This window comes from Ranitomeya imitator, chromosome 2 (genome assembly GCF_032444005.1).
Source record: "Ranitomeya imitator isolate aRanImi1 chromosome 2, aRanImi1.pri, whole genome shotgun sequence".
NCBI classification, from domain to species: domain Eukaryota; kingdom Metazoa; phylum Chordata; class Amphibia; order Anura; family Dendrobatidae; genus Ranitomeya; species Ranitomeya imitator.
The window spans coordinates 265,449,763-265,469,816 of record NC_091283.1 but is presented as its reverse complement, the minus strand read 5'-3'; the positions used below and the strand labels follow the sequence as shown (position 1 = coordinate 265,469,816).

General features: G+C 47.0%; 1 long non-coding RNA gene across 1 annotated transcript; it reads right to left on the bottom strand.

The window, feature by feature from the left end:
- Positions 1-1,733: 1,733 nt before the first annotated feature.
- On the bottom strand, positions 1,734-19,764 carry LOC138663036 (uncharacterized). Its single transcript, XR_011318108.1, has 3 exons — positions 19,713-19,764; positions 8,393-8,528; positions 1,734-3,079 (listed from the first exon to the last, which is right to left on the bottom strand). It is a non-coding gene; the product is annotated as an uncharacterized lncRNA (long non-coding RNA).
- Positions 19,765-20,054: the final 290 nt, after the last annotated feature.

Here is a 20,054-nt window from a genome sequence, read left to right as displayed (position 1 = left end):
CTCCTGGATCGTTCCTGTGGCCTGTCTGCTCAGCATAAGCTAAGTTCTGCTTGTGTTACTTTTGTTGCTATATTTTCTGTCCAGCTTGCTTTTTTGGTTTTGCTTGCTTGCTGGAAGCTCTGAGACGCAGAGGGAGCACCTCCATACCGTTAGTCGGTGCGGAGGGTCTTTTTGCCCCTCTGCGTGGTTGTTTGTAGGTTTTTGTGTTGACCGCAAAGCTATCTTTCCTATCCTCGGTCTATTCAGTAAGACGGGCCTCACTTTGCTTAATCTATTTCATCTCTGTGTTTGTATTTTCATCTTAACTCACAGTCATTATATGTGGGGGGCTGCCTTTTCCTTTGGGGAATTTCTCTGAGGCAAGGTAGGCTTATTTTTCTATCTTCAGGACTAGCTAGTTTCTCAGGCTGTGCCGAGTTGCATAGGGAGCGTTAGGCGCAATCCACGGCTACCTCTAGTGTGGTTTGATAGGTTTAGGGATTGCGGTCAGCAGAGTTTCCACGTCTCAGAGCTCGTCCTATGTTTTGTGGTTTTTGTCAGGTCACTTGTGTGCTCTGAACTTCAAGTGTTAGGGCACACGGGATGCGTGTGTTCTCATCTTAGTTGTCTGCTGCCAAATTGGATGTGAGGTATTACGGCCGGAGAAATCAGGACACAAATGCAAGCAATTGTCTCTCAAAGACTTCTGGTTCTTTATTCGTGGGACCGCTCTTTTTATGGAAAAATTGGGCAGTCTCAGCACATTACATCATGGGTTTTCCCAACTTAACACTTATCAGAAAACTCTTTGATCTTACATGTTCTTATGTTATTATCTTTATTACTATAGTACCATATTCTAATGATTATTGCTTTTAGTCTATGTCTGTACCGTTATCGCCCTAATGGCAAAACTCTCCCCGCTCCAATCTGTCCTGAATGCTGCAGCCAGGATCATATTCCTCACCAACCGTTACACCGATGCCTCTACCCTGTGCCAGTCATTACACTGGCTACCCATCCACTCCAGAATCCAGTACAAAACTACTACCCTCATCCACAAAGCACTCCATGGCTCAGCACCACCCTACATCTCCTCCCTGGTATCAGTCTACCACCCTACCCGTGCCCTCCGCTCCGATAATGACCTCAGGTTAGCATCCTCAATAATCAGAACCTCCCACTCCCGTCTCCAAGACTTTACACGTGCTGCGCCGATTCTTTGGAATGCACTACCTAGGTTAATACGATTAATCCCCAATCCCCACAGTTTTAAGCGTGCCCTAAAAACTCATTTGTTCAGACTGGCCTACCGCCTCAATGCATTAACCTAACGATCCCTGTGTGGCCTATTTATAATAAAAAAAAAAAAAAAAAAAAAAAAAAGGTTCCTCGCATCATGTTCTCATACACTTTATGCAGTATTAGCCCTCTGTGTCTGTACTGCTACATACTTAGGCAGGTAACTGGTTCATGCAGCTTTACATGAACACCTGAGCCTTACACTATAGCTGGTCCGAATAACTAAAGCAATTGTTACCATCCACCTCTCGTGTCTCCCCTTTTCCCCATAGTTTGTAAGCTTGCGAGCAGGGCCCTCACTCCTCCTGGTATCTGTTTTGAACTGTATTTCTGTTATGATGTAATGTTTATTGTCTGTACAAGTCCCCTCTATAATTTGTAAAGCGCTGCGGAATATGTTGGCGCTATATAAATAAAATTATTATTATTATTATAATTATTATTATTAATGGCGCCTCTTGGGTCAAGCTGACATCTGTCTCTGCACGTATTCTACTTATCTTTGGTTTATTGGGGATCGATTCACCTTCGTGCAGATACATTTACTCTAGATAAGGGTAGGGGATTTACACAGCCTTTCTTAAAGTCCATCTGGATACTAGGTGTATCCTGGTACATCCTGGTACAGAGTGATCAACAGAATTTAGTCTTGTGACAGTGAATCAGAAAACCTTAAAGCTACACAAGTCTAATGTTAAGCAAAGAGTCCATATTGGTTTGATTTAAGTATATCTTCATATGCCATACATTCTCCCCTTAACAGTCCCCCCTTTGGAGATATGCAAAATCAAAACTCTGATCTCGTCGAGCCTATCGATCTGCTCCGTTGTGCCTAAATCTGAAGCCTATCTAACTAACTAATTTTCACCGTATAAACGAGACTGTCCATCTCTAGTAGATGGACCCCCTCCTAACGGACTTTGCACAGGAGGAGTCAGATCCTAGTCCCTCCCTCATCGGTGTGCTTCAGGCAGATGTATTCCAGGGGATGTGGATCCTCTCATGGTTTTCACAGCAGCTTCTTTCATCTAGGGGATCTTTGAAATCAGCATGTATGGTCATCATCACTTTGGTTTCCATGGTCCTCATCATCATTTTCTTAAGACATGTAGCTATGCAGGTAGAGAATTAAGGCTTAATATAGTTAAAACAGATAGAATAGCTATTGCAAACTTAATGGGTCAATAAGTGCCTTTATGGTATCCCTAGTGTATGTTATAAACCGTTGTTGATTATAGTATAGGTAGTTTATCCACTGTATGTTCTTATTTATGGGAATGATGGGGTTAAGCCCAACTGCTGTCTTGTTCCTGGCTTTGAATCTATCAGGTACCCCCTGTGTGCCCCCACTGGTATCTATGCTTCTTAGCCAAAATTTACCTTTTGTGCATTGTGTGTTTAGCCAGATGTCAAACTGTGCCATGGGGCCTGGGCATTCTACTATGAGGCAGTAGTCAAATTGATATGTTACTCTTGGGGTGGAGATATTACACCAAAATGTCACTATACCCTCCTCATGAGTGACTACCCCTTGGTGACTGGCTACCCCTTGGACTAGGTGAAGGATAAGTGTCAGACGGATGAAGAGTGGCAGCCGCCACTGGATTCTGGATCTGGCATCTCCTTGCAGTGGGAAGCGTGGACCCATGGACTGCTGTGGTAGTAGACAGGACTTGGAGCGGGCTGTCATCTCTAGGTTTGAGGGTACGTCTGTTGAACCTCTTGGTGATGAGGAATCAGTCATCGAGCAGGTTCTGGTGGGCACCTTCTAGGTCCTCAGGATCTGGGATGGATGGAACTTGAGAACAAATTTAGTCACATGCCTTATTTAACAATAAACTTAGTCTGCATATAGACAACTGTAGTTAGAAAAGGTATAATCCTAAACTGGGAATATTAGTAGGGTCCTATAGTGCTGAGTTTGTAGGACCTGCTAGTGTGTGTGTGTGTGTGCACATGCGTATGTGAGACCTAAGGGAAAAACTAAAACTCCTTATGCTGTAGCTCCACTGTTTCCTGTCTAGCATTAATATGTAGGGTCAATTGTTTGAGGCCTTCAATTTCCCTTGTTCATCCTTAGACGTGCTTCATCGGTGTGGTTCCATCTTGGTCCCTTTTCTTCTTCTCTTCTTTGGATGCTTGCTTCTGGAATGTTAGGACATCTTTTTCCAGGGATAGCCTTTTTTCCTCCATTTTTGGATCCATATTAGAGTACAGATGAGATGTTCCTGTGTCAAGTAGTATCATTGCTGCTTCTTTTGCTGTTGCTTCAGTTAGTCTGCTGCCCACTGCTTCCCTTGAGGTGTCTCCAGTGTGTGTGCGTCTTCACCTTTTACCACCGCAACTCTTCCTGGCATCAACAAGGACTCCATTCGTTCTTGTATGGCTTTGGCTGTCTCTGACCGGCGTTCCATTAGCCATGATGAAGTCTCTTTCCCTCCAGATTTGTCGTGGCTGTGTGTTGAATGGACCTGTTGCATGCTTCTATCAAGGCCCGCAGTCCTGCCTTTGGGTGGAGGCAGCGGTTTTGCTGGCAGCAGGTATCTTCTGTAACTACTGCTATACCAGTGTGCGAACAGCCTTCTTGGTCTGCATACCTTGGTCAAACCACAAAGAGCGTCAGGTCAGGATCTTCCAGAGGTCTTCTTGTCTCATGACAGCGAGACAATCGCGTTGAGCCATTTCAGAGTCGACTACCTCTTCCACTGATGTGTCAGAGATGTGATCTTCACCTTCTCCCCCCTTGGCAGAGGTAGGAGAGTAGCTGGGTTATGAACAGCACATCTGGAGACAGTGACGTTTGAGCAGAGTAGGGCATTGCAGATGTAGCAGGTGCTATGGCAAACAGGTGCTATGGGCCAGGATCTTCAACTGGTGACCCATAATGATGTCAGAAGCCTTGTCCAGTACAGGTGGGTTGCAACGTGGTTCTCATGCAGGTTGGGACTCCACGGGCCACTGGGTTAAGAGTAGTACCCAGGAGGGCGTTGTCTCCTTCCGGGAAGCTGTGTCAGGACTCCAGTTGCATGGCTTGCTTCTCCATGACAAAACAGGCAGAACAGTTTGTTATAGTCTGGCAGTCCTAGAGCAAGAGAGGATGTGAGTGCAGATTAGCATGTCAACCCCGTCGATGGCTTCCTTGGTTGAACTGAAGAGTGTCCTTGAGGCATCAAGGCTCCAGGGATGGCAGGAAACTAGTCCAATGAAGGACTGTAGCTGTGTTGGCTTGGCTGCCAGAGGTATGTGCTGGACAGCTCCTTTCCTGTCTTCAGTGGGATGTGTCATCTTCCAGGGCTTCAGTTATATTTCCAGTTGTTGTATAATGGTGGCAGATTACGAAATGGAAGGTGGGCATTGCAGTTTCCATGGCAGCAGGGCTCCTGACTCCAGTTCCATCTTCATAGGCTGGACTTTGAGGCTGCCAATTTCTTCCAGGCCTCGTGTCCACAGTTAGTCTGGGATCAATGCCATCAGTTCAATGTCCACATGATCTACAGGTGTGTCCTGTAAAGAGAAGAGACCATACACTTCTGCAGACTGCTCCTGTGAAAGTGACAGTTCGTCCTTATGAAACAGAATGCTGGCTTGGATTTTTGGTAGTAGATCTGATCCTAGTAAAACTGACAGGGTAGGTGGATGAGACAACCAATTGAGACAGCATACTCTGCAGGTTGTAGGCCTTTGTGTAGGGGTCTGATTCTTGGAGTGTACCGTGTGTTACCATCCACCCCCACAAAAGGCACTACTGCATCCGTGAGAAAGTCTGGGTCTGGTAAGTCAATGTTCCTGATTACGCTTCTCTCGGGTATTTTTGTGGACTGTAAGGGTATACGTACTTTCATAGATTGAGGATTCAGTATGCCAATACCCTATCAGGGTCTGGAGCTTGGTAGTGGTGGGTATCACAGTTCCTTTTAATTGATTAACTTGCATTTCAAATCTGAGATCCTGAAACTTTTGATTACATCGATGGAAGAAACTATCAACAGGTTCTCCTTTCCCCTGCATGACATCCTGGAGAGTGGGGGTCTGGGCTGGCAGGCGGTTCTTAGTCCAGACGTAAAGCTTATGGAGGAAATATTCTCCGGATATAGGTGACTCAAGCCATTCTACATGGAGGTTGTCAGGCTCAAGGGCTAGTCGCATCCTTGACCAAAGGGAACATCCTGCTGCAATTTGAGTGAGCCTTTCTAAATATGTCCATGAGGCAGAGTGTGCCTTTTGTATTTGATGCATCCTTTTATAAAATGGCATGGGATGTTGCACTGGGTCTGGCAAGCTGCTCACTAGGGTGTCTGTATCCTGGTATTTCCAGGGGTCCTTGTGTGGAGTAGGTAGTGTGCGAGAGTGTAAGCTTTGAGGTTTAGAAGATGATGATGATGTACTCCCACCATATAGTGGTGGATGCTGTGGATTATCAGTCTGAGCTGTTGATTCCTGTTTTCCCTCTTCTGCTTGATCATGTACCTCCATGTCATGTTCATCTTCTCCTTCATTATTCTTTTTATAGACTGCATTAATTAATGGAGCTATAGTGGATGCTGGACAGGATGTAGCATAAGGTATTCCGTCTACATATATAGTTGGATAGAAAGTAGGGCTATTTGGGTTGGTCATCTGACAGTCAGAACAAGTCTCACGATATTCTGCATTCTGCGTTTGACAGCTGTTACATGTCCAGTCGTCGGGAATGTATATGGGCGGTATCAATGACTGTAATGCAGATGTTGCAACTGACACATTTTCTGTAGGCGCCTGTTTGGCAGAAAATTCAGTATCCTTGTCATATTCCCCTCTCCATGCCTGTCTTCTGACTTTCTTTACCATCTTATAAAATTCTTCAGGGTCCTGTAGGATTTCATAATATCTAAGCCTAGGACCCTGCTCTCTACTCATTAACACATTCTTCCATACCTTCTTATCTAATCCTCCTCCCTTTGGGGTCGGAGAGTTCTTCTTAAGATGCGTTTTCTTTCCTTGCTCCCCTATGGGTCGCGTCTGTCTTATGTGTGTTGACTGACTACTCCCTCCCATTCTATCATCTGAATTCTGAGTGCGTCTGAGGGACATGTGTGTCTATCTCTTGAGACAAGTTCCCACGGGGTTTTGAACAGTTGACTATGTGACTGTGAAAGCTGTATGTACTCCTTATGTCAAAGGAAAGGAGTCTTCAGTGATATTGTGATGTCTAGTATTTTGAACACAGTGATATAGGAAGTTGGTTAACAATTACCACCAGGGTATTTAACAATTCTTCTATACCCGGAAAAATGCGTAGTCTAAAAATGCCAGATAAATTGCAAGAATATCTGCTTCCACAACACTTTCACTTCACCAAAAATCATTTCAAAAACCATCTCACAGAAAAATGCAGTGACGTTAGTCAAACATTAACTAAAGAGTAACAATGGACTTTGGATCTCACACTACCAGAGATATCTGTACAAGTAAAAGCAATTACCATTCAAGGAATTCTCTTCCTATATGAACACATTTAACAACTAACTTTACAATTCTAAAGTATGCAAAACAAAACCGGTTAACTAATTCTCTAATCTCACAACATATATATATATATATATATATATATACAGAATGAATTCAAAATTTTAACCATATGTTAGTACGCCTCCTGTCGGCACACCATATACCATACAAACAGACAAAAGACAGCTTAAACTAGCACTGATGTCAGATACTGTGAATCCCTGACAACAAAACACTTCAAAATTTATCAATCTATATGCCAGCCTGATCTGTAGAGATAAAAGGTCTATACCTGGGCAGAACACACTTTAGGTAGACAGGGAGAGAGCAATCACTCAGTCACATCAATACGGTAATTGTAATTACCCTTCCACCCTTATAGAATAAAACCTATGAACTTACGCTGCAGCCAAAACATCATCACCATAGCCAGGTGATCTCCGGTGGGCATCCGCAAGAAGTCACCAACCACTTAGAGGTTGTAAAATCACCCAGAGTAATCAATCCGCTACTCCCACTTGCCCACTGGGAGAGACACAGTTCAGACTTCTGCGACCATCGGTCAAGCTGAGAGCAGGACCGGAACCAGAGTGACAGTGAAATTGCTCAGTACGTCTCCCTATCTTTGTCAGGCTGGCTGAGGTAGTACCACATATGCAAACCAACAAAACAGCAAAGCAGAGAGGCAAAAGCAAAAACAGATAAGGCAGACAATTAAGGAAATCGTGACCAGGGTGGGTTTTTGGTGCTAGGACTTGTCAGATCGGTCACTATGTCCGAGTCTGACAGCCGACTGACCTTTATCTCGGCACGGAAACACTGGAGGGTTATAGGTAAGATGAATGATTTTCTTACCTAGTAGGAGGTGCACTTCTCCACCCTCGAGTGGTCCGGTCCAAGATTGGAGGTCTTCTTCGCGGCTGGTCAGGTTCGAACTCTCGTCCTAGCCCCACGTTGGGCGCCAAATGTTAGGGCACACGGGATGCGTGTGTTCTCATCTTAGTTGTCTGCTGCCAAATTGGATGTGAGGTATTACGGCCGGAGAAATCAGGACACAAATGCAAGCAATTGTCTCTCAAAGACTTCTGGTTCTTTATTCGTGGGACCGCTCTTTTTATGGAAAAATTGGGCAGTCTCAGCACATTACATCATGGGTTTTCCCAACTTAACACTTATCAGAAAACTCTTTGATCTTACATGTTCTTATGTTATTATCTTTATTACTATAGTACCATATTCTAATGATTATTGCTTTTAGTCTATGTCTGTACCGTTATCGCCCTAATGGCGCCTCTTGGGTCAAGCTGACATCTGTCTCTGCACGTATTCTACTTATCTTTGGTTTATTGGGGATCGATTCACCTTCGTGCAGATACATTTACTCTAGATAAGGGTAGGGGATTTACACAGCCTTTCTTAAAGTCCATCTGGATACTAGGTGTATCCTGGTACATCCTGGTACAGAGTGATCAACAGAATTTAGTCTTGTGACAGTGAATCAGAAAACCTTAAAGCTACACAAGTCTAATGTTAAGCAAAGAGTCCATATTGGTTTGATTTAAGTATATCTTCATATGCCATACATTCTCCCCTTAACACAAGGTCCATTGTGGTTCTGAATTACCTATTCATAACAGTGCTGGGTGCCAAAGACGCCTGAATCAAAGGTCCTGGAGCCCGGATACCACGCTCCAGAGTTCCTGCGGGCAGTCCCGACCCGTCTCCTCCGCCTCCGGAGCCAAAGCACGGAAACGCTCCAACTGAAACCGAGACAAAGAGTCAGCAATGGAGTTCTCAACACCGGGCACATGAGTCGCCGAAACATACGCATTAATAGACATGCAGAACAACACCAACTGACGCAAAACCCGAATAACCGGGGGGGACGATGCCGTCAAACTGTTGGTAACACAAACGACTGCCATGTTATCACAATTAAACCGTACCCTGCGATTGCTAAGTTTCCTAAGGGTCGACTGTTTAATTTATCTGTACCTGAGCACGCCGCTATGCGGAGTTACGTAAAAGAATCCTTGAAGAAGGGTCATATTCGGCCGTCGTCATCGCCATTGGGAGCAGGGTTCTTTTTTGTGGCCAAGAAGGATGGTTCGCTGAGACCTTGTATTGATTACCGCCTTCTAAATAAAATCACGGTCAAATTTCAGTACCCCTTGCCGCTGCTATCTGATTTGTTTGCTCGGATTAAGGGGGCTAGTTGGTTCACCAAGATAGATCTTTGTGGTGCATATAATCTTGTGCGTATTAAACGGGGCGATGAATGGAAAACTGCATTTAATACGCCCGAGGGCCATTTTGAGTACCTAGTTATGCCATTCGGACTTTCCAATGCTCCATCAGTATTTCAGTCCTTTATGCATGACATCTTCCGAGAGTACCTGGATAAATTCCTGATTGTGTACTTGGATGATATTTTGGTCTTCTCGGATGATTGGGAGTCTCATGTGAAGCAGGTCAGAATGGTGTTCCAGGTCCTTCGTGCTAATTCTTTGTTTGTGTAGGGATCGAAGTGTCTCTTTGGTGTTCAGAAGGTTTCATTTTTGGGGTTCATTTTTTCCCCTTCTACCATCGAGATGGACCCTGTTAAGGTCCAGGCCATTTATGATTGGACTCAGCCGACATCTCTGAAGAGTCTGCAAAAGTTCCTTGGCTTTGCTAATTTTTATCGTCGCTTCATCTGTAATTTTTCTAGTATTGCTAAACCATTGACCGATTTGACCAAGAAGGGTGCTGATGTGGTCAATTGGTCTTCTGCTGCTGTGGAAGCTTTTCAAGAGTTAAAGCGTCGTTTTTCTTCTGCCCCTGTGTTGTGTCAACCAGATGTTTCGCTTCCGTTCCAGGTTGAGGTTGATGCTTCTGAAATTGGAGCGGGGGCTGTTTTGTCGCAAAGAGGTGCTGATTGCTCGGTGATGAAGCCATGCGCCTTCTTTTCCAGGAAGTTTTCGCCTGCTGAGCGAAATTATGATGTTGGCAATCGAGAGTTGCTGGCCATGAAGTGGGCATTCGAGGAGTGGCGTCATTGGCTTGAAGGAGCTAAGCATCGCGTGGTGGTCTTGACTGATCACAAGAACTTGACTTATCTCGAGTCTGCCAAACGGTTGAATCCTAGGCTCGTTGGTCGCTGTTTTTCTCCCATTTTGACTTTGTGGATTCGTACCTTCCGGGCTCTAAAAATGTGAAGGCGGATGCCCTGTCTAGGAGTTTTGTGCCCGACTCTCCGGGTTTGCCTGAGCCGGCGGGTATTCTCAATGAGGGAGTAATTGTGTCTGCCATCTCCCCTGATTTGCGGCGGGTGCTGCAAAAATTTCAGGCTAATAAACCTGATCGTTGCCCAGCAGAGAAACTGTTTGTCCCTGATAGGTGGACGAATAAAGTTATCTCTGAGGTTCATTGTTCGGTGTTGGCTGGTCATCCTGGAATCTTTGGTACCAGAGATTTGGTGGCTAGATCCTTTTGGTGGCCGTCTCTGTCGCGGGATGTGCGTTCTTTTGTGCAGTCCTGTGGGATTTGTGCTCGGGCTATGCCCTGCTGTTCTCGTGCCAGTGGGTTGCTTTTGCCCTTGCCGATCCCGAAGAGGCCTTGGACACATATCTCTATGGATTTTATTTCGGATCTCCCCATCTCTCAAAAAATGTCGGTCATTTGGGTAGTTTGTGATCGCTTCTCTAAGATGATCCATTTGGTACCCTTGTCTAAATTACCTTCCTCCTCTGATTTGGTGCCATTGTTCTTCCAGCATGTGGTTCGTTTACATGGCATTCCAGAGAACATCGTTTCTGACAGAGGTTCCCAGTTTGTTTCAAGGTTTTGGCGAGCCTTTTGTGCTAGGATGGGCATTGATTTGTCTTTTTCCTTGGCTTTCCATCCTCAGACAAATGGCCAGACTGAACGAACCAATCAGACCTTGGAAACATATCTGAGATGTTTTGTTTCTGCTGATCAGGATGATTGGGTGTCCTTTTTGCCGTTGGCTGAGTTCGCTCTTAATAATCGGGCCAGCTCGGCTACCTTGGTTTCACCGTTTTTCTGCAATTCTGGGTTCCATCCTCGTTTCTCTTCAGGGCAGGTTGAGTCTTCGGACTGTCCTGGTGTGGATACTGTGGTGGACAGGTTGCAGCGGATTTGGACTCATGTAGTGGACAATTTGACCTTGTCCCAGGAGAAGGCTCAACGTTTCGCTAATCGCAGACGCTGTGTGGGTCCCCGACTTCGTGTTGGGTATTTGGTTTGGTTGTCATCTTGTTATATTCCTATGAAGGTTTCCTCTCCTAAGTTTAAGCCTCGTTTCATTGGTCCGTATAGGATTTCTGAGGTTCTTAATCCTGTGTCTTTTCGTTTGACCCTTCCAGATTCTTTTTCCATCCATAACGTATTCCATAGGTCATTGTTGCGGAGATATGTGGCGCCTGTGGTTCCATCTGTTGATCCTCCTGCCCCGGTTTTGGTGGAGGGGGAGTTGGAGTATATAGTGGAGAAGATTTTGGATTCTCGTGTTTCGAGACGGAAACTCCAGTATCTGGTTAAGTGGAAGGGTTATGGTCAGGAAGATAATTCCTGGGTCTTTGCCTCTGATGTCCATGCTGCCGATCTTGTTCGTGCCTTTCATATGGCTCATCCTGGTCGGCCTGGGGGCTCTGGTGAGGGTTCGGTGACCCCTCCTCAAGGGGGGGGTACTGTTGTGAATTCTGTGATCAAGCTCCCTCCTGTGGTCACGAGTGGTACTGTGGCTTCTGAGTTTCCTTCCTCAGGTGATGAGGTTAAGTCGTTAGGTGCTGCTCTATTTAACTCCACCTAGTGCTTTGATCCTGGCCTCCAGTCAATGTTCTAGTATTGGTCTTGCTTCCTCCTGGATCGTTCCTGTGGCCTGTCTGCTCAGCATAAGCTAAGTTCTGCTTGTGTTACTTTTGTTGCTATATTTTCTGTCCAGCTTGCTTTTTTGGTTTTGCTTGCTTGCTGGAAGCTCTGAGACGCAGAGGGAGCACCTCCATACCGTTAGTCGGTGCGGAGGGTCTTTTTGCCCCTCTGCGTGGTTGTTTGTAGGTTTTTGTGTTGACCGCAAAGCTATCTTTCCTATCCTCGGTCTCTTCAGTAAGTCGGGCCTCACTTTGCTTAATCTATTTCATCTCTGTGTTTGTATTTTCATCTTAACTCACAGTCATTATATGTGGGGGGCTGCCTTTTCCTTTGGGGAATTTCTCTGAGGCAAGGTAGGCTTATTTTTCTATCTTCAGGACTAGCTAGTTTCTCAGGCTGTGCCGAGTTGCATAGGGAGCGTTAGGCGCAATCCACGGCTACCTCTAGTGTGGTTTGATAGGTTTAGGGATTGCGGTCAGCAGAGTTTCCACGTCTCAGAGCTCGTCCTATGTTTTGTGGTTTTTGTCAGGTCACTTGTGTGCTCTGAACTTCAAGGTCCATTGTGGTTCTGAATTACCTATTCATAACAGTGCTGGGTGCCAAAGACGCCTGAATCAAAGGTCCTGCAGCCCGGATACCACGCTCCAGAGTTCCTGCGGGCAGTCCCGACCCGTCTCCTCCGCCTCCGGAGCCAAAGCACGGAAACGCTCCCAATGAAACCGAGACAAAGAGTCAGCAATGGAGTTCTCAACACCGGGCACATGAGTCGCCGAAACATACGCATTAATAGACATGCAGAACAACACCAACTGACGCAAAACCCGAATAACCGGGGGGGGGACGATGCCGTCAAACTGTTGATAACACAAACGACTGCCATGTTATCACAATTAAACCGTACCCTGCGATTGCGCAAATCATCCTTCCACAGATATACAGCAACTAAAATAGGAAAAATTTCCAACAAAGTCACGTTTTTAACCAGCCCGGAACCGAACCAGTCGTCACCTTGAGGCACACCACCGACCACCAAAAAAGGCACCAAAACCAATCCCACCCGACGCATCCGTGAACAAATCCAAGTCAGAATTGCCCACCACTTCCTCCATCAGAAGCGATCGGCCGTTGTACCGTGCCAAAAAACTATCCCACACCTCCAAATCAGCTTTGTGCTCGCTAGATAAGCGCACGAAATGATGGGGGGCCTTAACCCCTGCTGTAGCACCCGCGAGCCTCCAAGAGAACACCCTCCCCATTGGGATAATTCTGCATGCAAAGTTCAATTTGCCAAGAAGAGACTGAACATCCCGCAAAGGCAACTTCTTTCAGCGACGCGCTCGAGCCACCTCGCTTTTCAAACCGACCACCTTCTCCTCGGGTAACCGAAATTCCCATGCGACCGTATCAATGACAATGCCCAGAAATGAAATACACGTACTGGGCCCTTCGGTTTTCCCTGGCGCTAGCGGAACACCAAACCGCTCGGCCACCCAAATCACTATCTGTAAAGCTATTTCACAACAACCAGATTGAGCAGGCCCGATGCACAAAAAATCATCCAAATAATGGATGATGTAGTCCAAACCAGACACATCCCGAACGACCCACTCCAGAAACGAACTGAAAGCCTCAAAATATGCACAAGACAAAGAACAGCCCATCGACAAACATCTGTCAACATAAAACCCTTGGTCCCAATAACAACCCAACGGTCTAACGCTATCCGGATGGACAGGAAGTAACCGGAAAGCCGACTCAATATCGGTCTTAGCCAATAATGCGCCCCTGCTGCAGCTACGTACCAAACGTGTAGCCTCATCCAAAGACGTATAAACCACGGAGCAAAGCTCCGGATCTATTCCGTCATTCACAAACCGCCCCTTAGGGTAAGACAAATGATGAATTAGCCTAAACTTGTTAGGCTCCTTCTTCGGAACCACACACAACGGGGAAATAACCAAATCCTCAAGGGGTGGAGCAGGGAAAGGGCCAGACATCCTACCCAACGCCACTTCCTTGCTCAACTTTTCCAACACCACAGCCGCGTGCAACACTGCCGATTTCAAATTCCTTACAACTTGCAGGATACTAAAAGTAGGGGCAGGTATCCGAAAACCATCCCGAAAACCCAAAAACAACAGCTCCGCTTTTGGCCTATCTGGAAACCTATTTAGAAAGGGGGCCATCGCGTCCAACCTCACTGGCGTCACCCCCTTTTGAATTGCCGTCAGGCTTAGCCTTTTTCTTGAAGCACTTCGCGGCCCCATGGGAGGATCCACTGCAATGTGAGCACGCGTGCTTGAACTTACAGGTGGCCCCAAATTTGCACTGGCCGACATTAAACTGCCAGCACAGGCCGTGCTTCTGGCTTGCTTGGCCAGACTGACTACCCGATCCTGAACTGCCTTGCGCCGCGGTCTGGCTGGCATTTCTGGCCCCCCCTTGAAAGGAATGACCAAACTTTGTGGGCGCCATCACTCGCAACCACAAACCAATGTCCTTCTGATCCCACCGGATCGCCGGACGAACGGCCTTCCGCTGCCTAAACTGTTCATCGTACCGGAGCCAAGCCTGGCCCCCGTATGCCCTGTACGCCTCGCCTATCGAATCCATGTAACAGAAGAGCGCCAAACAATTTTCTGGCGCCTGCTCACCCACTACGCTCGCCAGAATTGCAAACGCTTGCAACCAGTTCACAAAAGTCTGCGGAATAAGGCGCCACCTCCGTTTTTCCTCGTCCTCTTTCTTACTGTCCTCTTTTTTGCTCTTATCTAAATTTAACTTTTCTAAAGGAAGAAGCGAAAAAATTTCCACGTACTCATCTTTCCAGATCTTCTCCCTTACTTCCTTTTTCAAATGGGCCCCAAGCGGCCCCTAAAAACAGACATAAACCTCACCCCGCGCTTTGTCGTCAAAACGAATCCCGCCTTCCTTCTCCTTTTCAGTCTGCACCGACACCGACACCGGGACACTTTAACTGCTGGGTGCCAATACACCCTCCCCAGATGCCCCGATACCCAAATCCGTAGAACCGACCCACGCAGCCAACGGGGACGACACCGACCTAACGCCGCCCAATCGCGCGAGCAACTCCCGGATGCTGGACAATAACTCACCTACCCCCTCGCTCCCTGAAACCGACCGAATCCCCACCTGCTCCCTCAGAGCCTCTACCCCATTTGCCTGACTAACCCCCACCACCGGGGAAAACGATCGTGCTGGTAACAAAACAGACATGGAATCTTGCTCACCAAGCTGCAGGGGAACTGAAGTCCCCCCAGCCGCAGACGTCCTCCTCGTCCTGCTGTCCTCGGCTCCGTGAAACCCCGCGAGGCTGCGTCTCACCACGTGATGACGAACGTGAGGATGCGGCCCCGTCCCAGCCTGACACTGGAGATCCAGATGCGGCCCGGTGGGACGGACTGCCCGGCACAGGCCCACCGTACATTCCAGGCCCTGGGGACACCCGACCACGACTCCCTCTGGATCCACCTGGTAATCCGGCTGATGCTCCTTGTGTGCTGGGCGGGCCCGGCCGCACAGGGGAAGAAGCGGCGCTGCCGGCCGCTGCAGTACAGGCTCTCCCTCGCTGTCTCGGTGCAGAAGAAGAAGCAGGACGCCCAGCAGAAGCTGCACCACGGCGCCCCCCCCGTGACGTCACCGGCAGTTGGAGCTCCAGCGCGCGAAGGCCCCGCCCCCTGTGATGAGGAAGCAGGCCTCTCCACCGCCGCAGGCCCCATCGCAGCATTTGGATTCCTCCCGGACCGGGCCCTACTGGGGCGCTTACCGGCGGGCACTCGGTCAGGAGGGTCCCTGGAGGGGCTCCTTCGCCGACGCTGGGGCTGGATTGGATCGGGGGACAGCCGTTGTGGAGGCCGCACGTGCCGGGAGCGCCGCTCACCGCTCACCGCTGGCCGCCGCCTGCACGACTCCACTTCCGCTACCGCTGCCGCTGCCCAGTATACCGGCCACCTGTGCCTCTAACCAGCCAGGAGCTGCCGCCCACAGCTGCTGCAGCACACCGTCGATCCCGGACATGGTGCCGCTATCTTCCTGAGGCTTCATTCCGGGAACTGGTAAGCCCCACCCCACCCTTTCCTTATAAACCCCTGCCTCATGCATAACACCCCCCCCTCCCATAATTAACCCCTTCCCCTCCTATCTCTCCCTCCCAAACCCCTGTCATGACGACCTGCACGTACGCCGTCTGCGGCGGGGGAGAGGACGGCTCGCTCCGGCCTGCTCTTTACTGTCTGCTGCTGCCTATTACATACAGTTAGGGCCAGAAATGTTTGGACAGTGACACAAGTTTTGTTATTTTAGCTGTTTACAAAAACATGTTCAGAAATACAATTATATATATAATATGGGCTGAAAGTGCACACTCCCAGCTGCAATATGATAGTTTCCACATCCAAATCGGAGAAAGGGTTTAGGAATCATAGCTCTGTAATGCATAGCGTCCTCTTTTTCAAGGGACCAAAAGTAATTGGACAATGGACTCTAAGGGCTGCAATTAACTCTGAAGGCGTCTCCCTCGTTAACCTGTAATCAATGAAGTAGTTAAAAGGTCAGGGGTGGATTCCAGGTGTGTGGTTTTGCATTTGGAAGCTGTTGCTGTGAGCAGACAACATGCGGTCAAAGGAACTCTCAATTGAGGTGAAGCAGAACATCCTGAGGCTGAAAAAAAAGAAAAAATCCATCAGAGAGATAGCAGACATGCTTGGAGTAGCAAAATCAACAGTTGGGTACATTCTGAGAAAAAAGGAATTGACTGGTGAGCTTGGGAACTCAAAAAGGCCTGGGCGTCCACGGATGACAACAGTGGTGGATGATCGCCGCATACTTAATTTGGTGAAGAAGAACCCATTCACAACATCAACTGAAGTCGAGAACACTCTCAGTGAAGTAGGTGTATCTGTCTCTAAGTCAACAGTAAAGAGAAAACTCCATGACAGTAAATACAAAGGGTTCACATCTAGATGCAAACCATTCATCAATACCAAAAATAGACAGGCCAGAGTTAAATTTGCAGAAAAACACCTCAAGAAGCCAGCTCAGTTCTGGAAAAGTATTCTATGGACAGATGAGACAAAGATCAACCTGTACCAGAATGATGGGAAGAAAAAAGTTTGGAGAAGAAAGGGAACGGCACATGATCCAAGGCACACCACATCCTCTGTAAAACATGGTGGAGGCAACGTGATGGCATGGGCATGCATGGCTTTCAATGGCACTGGGTCACTTGTGTTTATTGATGACATAAGAGCAGACAAGAGTAGCCGGATGAATTCTGAAGTGTACCGGGATATACTTTCAGCCCAGATTCAGCCAAATGCTGCAAAGTTGATTGGACGGCGTTTCATAGTACAGATGGACAATGACCCCAAGCATACAGCCAAAGCTACCCAGGAGTTCATGAGTGCCAAAAAGTGGAACATCCTGCAATGGCCAAGTCAATCTCCAGATCTAAACCCAATTGAGCATGCATTTCACTTGCTCAAATCCAGACTTAAGACGGAAAGACCCACAAACAAGCAAGACCTGAAGGCTGCGGCTGTAAAGGCCTGGCAAAGCATTAAGAAGGAGGAAACCCAGCGTTTGGTGATTTCCATGGGTTCCAGACTTAAGGCAGTGATTGCCTCCAAAGGATTTGCAACAAAATATTGAAAATAAAAATATTTTGTTTGGGTTATGTTTATTTGTCCAATTACTTTTGACCTCCTAAAATGTGGAGTGTTTGTAAAGAAATGTGTACAATTCCTACATTTTCTATCAGATATTTTTGTTCAACCCTTCAAATTAAACGTTACAATCTGCACTTGAATTCTGTTGTAGAGGTTTCATTTCAAATCCAATGTGGTGGCATGCAGAGCCCAACTCGCGAAAATTGTGTCACTGTCCAAATATTTCTGGCCCTAACTGTATATACATAGCCCCAGGTGTCAGTGGCCAGGAATCTTTTTTTTGCATCTTAATCCTGATTATTTTATTTCAGTGCAATCCGGAGCCCTTTTTTCTCCATTCGCATGTTGACACTGCAGATTACAGCCAAATCCTTTTCATAGTTCAGCGTAAAAATCCATCTATTTTACACGGGTTTGCTTGTCCCAGCGATCATATCTGAGGGCGCAGAAAATTCTGCCATTTTTTGTGGTACTCTAAAAAATTTTTTAACTGTCTTATCCAATTTCTTGACACCATTTTGCTGCCCAAAAAATGTTTAGCAACAGGGCAGATATTTTAAACTGAGTTCTGTGCACCACACGGATTGCATATCATTGCACTCAAAATTGTGCCATTTCAGGGCTCCATAGAATATTTTTTGTTGTGCCATTGCCTACTTAGTGACACAATTTTCGTGGCCAAAAAAAAAAAAATACAGGCCCAGTCATTGGAACGCAAGCGGAAATACGCAGCCAACGCCAACAGGCCACAGTACTAAATTCACGCATTTCTCATCTGCTTGCGCTCTAAAATATTACCTTTTAGGGCTCCTTCTCACTTGCGAGAAATATGTCCGAGTCTCGCAGGTTAAAACCCTGCTCTGGCGATGGCACTCCAGAGCGGAGCGTGCAACTCCATGTATTGCTGTGCGGCTCCACGCTCCGCTCTGGAGTGCCGGTGACAGAGCAGGGTTTTAACCGGCAAGACTCGGACGTATTTCTCGCAAGTGAGAAGGAGCCCTTAGGCTCATGGAGATGGAAGCTTTCCGCAACCTGATGGCGGCAGCCGTCCCAAGGTATTTGGATCGCCCCCAAGGGCTAGGGGTACTCGGTACCGGGCCCTTTGGTTCTCAAGGGGGATGTCATGGTGGCTGACCCGGTCCGTGGCCCTCGGGAGGTCCGTTGTAAAAGGGAAAGGTCTTTAAAGGGATATGTTCGTGTTGCCACCTGTGGCATTCGGTCAGAGTGACCGACACTGCTTAGGGGTCCGCTAAGCTGATCTTATGGCAGCTAGATGGTATACCTTTCCATAGGTGAAGTGTGTCCGCAGGGCTTCCCAATGTGTAGATGGTGGATGGTGAAAGGCGCAGTGAAGAACGAGGACACAAGGTTGCAGTCTCTCTACCTTTATACTGAAGGCTTCAGCATCCACAGTCCAGAGCACCAGATCACAGGGCAGGCAGAGTCCGGCCAGTTTGGAGGCAAATCCAGAGTCCCCTTGTCCAGGTGGAAATCAGTAGCCTTTGTCTAGCGCCTGGGTGTTGTAGTGCCTTATTGCTGAGCCTCACATAAGGTCCTCACAACTGTTGTAGATGTTCTAGATGTTATGTCTCTCTCTGTCCCCCAGATGGATAGGACAAACCCGTATGACCAGTGACATGAGGCTTTTTACAGGGACTCTATCATGCCCCAGCCTCTCATGGGTGCCACCTTGCCTCCTGGGTATAGGTCGGGCAGGTAACGTGGTATAAAAAGCAGGGTGTGATTCTAGATTAAAATTTAACTTTTAATAAACTCGTTAAAAAATGGTAGACCCAAATAATCAAAACACATAAAGGACTCACAGTACGTCACATTTCAAAAGAAGAAATGCCAATATCACAAATAAATCGAACTGCCTCAGACGTCAATATCCCAAGATCCCTATGAATAAATCTATCATGGAAACATAAAGGTCCGATATCAGCTGGCAGTGCGTAAAAATATCAAATTTCACATCACCTGGTCATTTGGCAGATCAGACCACACACCTCCTGCTCATTTGGCAGATCAGACCACACGTGCTCTCTATACAGTATATGCATCTATTACTAGCAATGACCGCTCAAGATGGTGTGTGAAAAAAGTGAACAGTTTCACCCTATTGTTACATATAACGAATTAATGACCGTTTTTAGCTGGTGTAAAGATTGGGGAGATGGCACATCATTATCCATACAAATACCCCATCATAGAATATCACCAGTTTTTATATAGTGACCCCCAATGCAAAGTAACGAAGAGGTATACTTCCCTACGCGTTTCGTTTTTCTCTACTCATCAGGGGAAGATCCCTGTAATTCACCATTGAGATAGGAGGTTTATTCAGCAAGATGGGGTGCTGTGACGGTCTAACGCGCCTCTTACCGGCTGTTATTAAATAGGCTGCCCGCTCTCTTCATATCACACTGATTAAGCATCGCTTCCTGTGCGTCCGCTCTAAGCGTCCTTGTCAGCTCGCGACTACCATAGTCCTCCTAATAGAGGCACAATACTGGGAGATCAAGTCCCATATCCCAGAGCGTGCCCGTAGAACAGAAGGTATTAACCCCCTAGTGTCATATAACTTATCCTAGCTTGCCTAAGTTCCTTTAACACTGGGGGAATATTGTCAAAGATAAGATTCTGCCTATACCTCCTCATGGGAAGGAGAATCTTTTTTCTAGGATATGTGCTTGGTTTATCCAAAAAAAGGGGAAAAAAATAAAT